This window comes from Pempheris klunzingeri, chromosome 1, assembly GCF_042242105.1.
Source record: "Pempheris klunzingeri isolate RE-2024b chromosome 1, fPemKlu1.hap1, whole genome shotgun sequence".
NCBI lineage: Eukaryota > Metazoa > Chordata > Actinopteri > Acropomatiformes > Pempheridae > Pempheris > Pempheris klunzingeri.
In genome coordinates, this window is record NC_092012.1 from 26,249,478 (window position 1) to 26,252,942 (window position 3,465).

Sequence of the window (3,465 nt, forward strand, 5' to 3'; positions counted from 1 at the left end):
CTGCTGCCGAGCCGCACGTTTTGGTGCGTTTTTTGTGTGTGTGGTGCGAAAGCTCTGGGAGGAGTAGCGAAATGAAATTTTGCTACGGAAGAAGAATAAGTATAAGTCAAATAAGTATTGAGAATAATAATAGTGGGCCTTGCTTGCAAGCGGCCCCCTAATAAGTATGGAGAATAATAATAGTGGGCCTTGCTTGCAAGCGGCCCCCTAATAAGTATGGAGAATAATAATAGTGGGCCTTGCTTGCAAGCGGCCCCCTAACTAGAAAATTTCCCGCAGAAATTTTAGGCGGGGGCCGCCGTGGTGCGTGCGACGTCTGTGTGTTTCAAATTTATTTGGAAAGACACAGGGCTTTTATTTTGAAAACCAGACTGGCAGAGTTCCTGTGACTCTGTTGCGAGTCAACATGTAGTTGTTTGTCTGTATGTATGTCTGTGTGTGTGTGTCTGAGTGTGTGTGAGTGAGTGAGTAAGTGTGTGTCTGTGTCTTCAACTTCAATTTGTGCTGGTCAAAGACCAGCACAAATTGAAGTTGAAGGGGTCTTCGATTCAATTCAATTCAATCATCTGTGTCTGTCTGTCTGTGAATCGTTGGGTCTCTCTCTAATTAAAGAGTTTGATCTAGACCTGCTCTTTATGTAAAGCGTCTTGAGATAATGCTGTTGTGAATTGGCGCTATATAAATAAAGATTGATTGATCGACTGTCTATCTGCGTGTGTGTGTGTGTGTGTGTGTGTCTGTATGTCCGTCTGTCTGTCTCAGTCTGTCTGCTCGTGTGTGACTATCTGTCTGTCTGCTCGTGTGTGTGACTATCTGTCTGTGTGTCTGTGTGGTGTTACCTTACCTGCGTATCCCACAATGGCAATAGTGAATGAATGAAAAATCTATTATGTAGTCATGGATATAACAACGTTGACTTTACAAGAGATTATAAGATTTATTCAAGTCAACACAAGAGTGCAGCGTTCACATTTTTAACAAATATTTAGAAATTAAGAGAAAAAAATAATACAAAAAACAAATGGATGAATGTTTGAGAATGGTACAATCAAGTCAAATTATCTTTATACAGCCAAACAACACGAATCCCAGTTTGCCTTAAAGGGATTTACAATCTGTACATCGTCCGACACCCTCTGTCCTTAGACCCTCGACTCGGATGAGGAAAAACTCCCACGAAAAAACCTTTTCAAAGGGAAAAAATGGAAGAAACCTCAGGAAGAGCAACAGAGGAGGGATCCCTCTTCCAGGACGGACAGTCAGGAAATGGATGTCGTGTGTGCAATATATGTAGAATGTAGATCGTCTTCTTTGTCTGAAAGTACACCAAAGCAAATACATCAGTAATGGTCAAAGAAAACTATATATACCACAGCATTGTACATTTTTTATACACCCATTAAAATATACAGTCAATAACAACAAATTGAATGTCTGTTTTATGTATATTGGTTAATGTTACCTCAGTGATCTGCGTTGGGATGACAGTTCTTTAGTGGAGTCCTCTGTAAAGGCCTTTTGGTACTTGGGTTCTCACAGATGATCCTCTTGTTCTTCAGCGGAACTGCTCTTGTGCTTTGCTGTCGCACCTGTAGTCTGTATAGTTCCTCGTGTTCTTTTAGTTTTTGGTGTGTAAATGACAAGAAATTGCATCATCAGCTGAAGTGTTTGATAATGTTTGATTATGTTTTGAAAAAATGCCTAGCATTTAATAGTTACTTGAAGTGTTGTGTAGAATGTTGTCTCTTCTGTGCAGATGGACTTGCTGTCGTCTATTGTTGGGTATCAATGGGTAGCCATTGATGATCCTGCGGTCCTCAGTGGAGCTGCAGCAATTATTGAAAAGGCATCATTTAGGACAAGAGTCAAGAGCTGCTATTGTTATCACATGGATTGTCATTAATGCTGCTGTTTATTACTGAAACTATTGCTGTTCTCTTTGGCATTGTCTTTGTAGTGTGGATTCTTCTTCCTGGTCATCTGGTTTCTAGTGTGAAGAAGACAAGTTGCTGGTGCTATATCTTTTGCGTATTTTAACAGTTGATCAAATGCAATGAAACTTCAATTTGTACTAATATTGAAGGTGTCACCTCTAGCTTTGTGTCACAATGCTGTTTTTTGTGTGAGGATAATCTTCTGCTCTTTCTCTGTGGAGTGGCTGCCATCCGTGGGTCTTTACTGTAGACTTACACCATTGTTTTGGTTGCATTTTTCTAAAGTAAACATACAAAAATAAAGCAGTATTAGTGTAATGTTTGTGACTACAGAGAAGCCACTTACTTGTGATAAATTATTAAAGTAATGATAAAAAATCTTGGAATAATGAAAATGAGCACTTAGCTTAATGCTGTTGTCCTCCTTCTGTATACAACCGTGATGAAACAGGCGCTCTACCAAAACCACATGTGGGTGTCTATGGAAAAAACAAAACCACCATTTGGTACTGGGCATAACTTGAGCAACATATTAAAACTTGTGCACATAGTTGAGTAGTTGAATGAATGAACATCAAACAATTCTGTGCAGTGCAATTACATAGCATTTACCTGCATCTGCATCAATGGATCAGTGGTTTGTCCTCACTGTAGGTAAAGTTTTTGCTTTTGCATTTTGTGTTAGTTTCGGTTTGCATGCCAGGATTTTGCCTCCGTCACCCTGTTGTGCTGAGCAAACTGAACCTACAGCAACAAAGCAACATTAGTTCCATGTTTCTCAAGAAACAACAACAACAACAGCAGCCCTGTGTAGTGGCACTTACCTCATTCCTTCCTGTGAGGTGCCACCTCCTCGCATGCTGTGTCTGCATTGCATCACTGCAACAGTGCTTTGGCCTCACTGTAGGTGATGCTGGCTTTGTATCCTTTTGCACTTTGCGTTTGTGTGCCAGGATTTTGCCTCTGCCCCCTTTGCCAAAGTGAACCTACGGAGGAAAAAAAAGCATCATTAGTCTCATGTTTCTCAAGGGGGAACAACATACAAAGACAACTCTGGTAGTGCAACTACATCGCATTTACCTCATTTTGTCGTTTGAGGTGCCGCCTCCTTCTCCACCTGCAGACACAGCACCGCTGGAATAGTGACTTGTTTTTGTTTGCCCCTTTTGCACTTTGTGTGTGTTTAGGTTTGCATGTCAGGATTTTGCCTCCGTCACCCTTTGCCGCTGTTGTGTTTTGTAAAGTCAACCTACAGAAACAAAGCAACACTGGTTCCATGTTTCTCAAGAAGCAACAACGACAACAGCCTTGTGTAGTGCAACTACATAGCATTTACCTCATTGCTTCCTTTGACGTGCCACAGCACCGCTGGAACAGTGATTTGTTTTCACTGTAGATGATGTTTTTGCTGCCCCCTTTTTTGCTTTGTGTTAGTTTCGGTTTGCATGCCAGGATTTTGCCTCCGTCACCCTGTTGTGCTGAGCAAACTAAACCTATAGAAGCAAAGTAACATTAGTTTCATGTTTCTCAA

General features: G+C 41.0%; 1 long non-coding RNA gene across 1 annotated transcript; it reads right to left on the reverse strand.

Moving 5' to 3' along the window:
- Positions 1-945: 945 nt before the first annotated feature.
- On the reverse strand, positions 946-2,644 carry LOC139205231 (uncharacterized). The gene is made up of 6 exons (XR_011584456.1): positions 2,547-2,644; positions 2,091-2,413; positions 1,920-1,987; positions 1,720-1,826; positions 1,463-1,615; positions 946-1,315 (listed from the first exon to the last, which is right to left on the reverse strand). It is a non-coding gene; the product is annotated as an uncharacterized lncRNA (long non-coding RNA).
- Between the last annotated feature and the right edge of the window lie 821 nt (positions 2,645-3,465).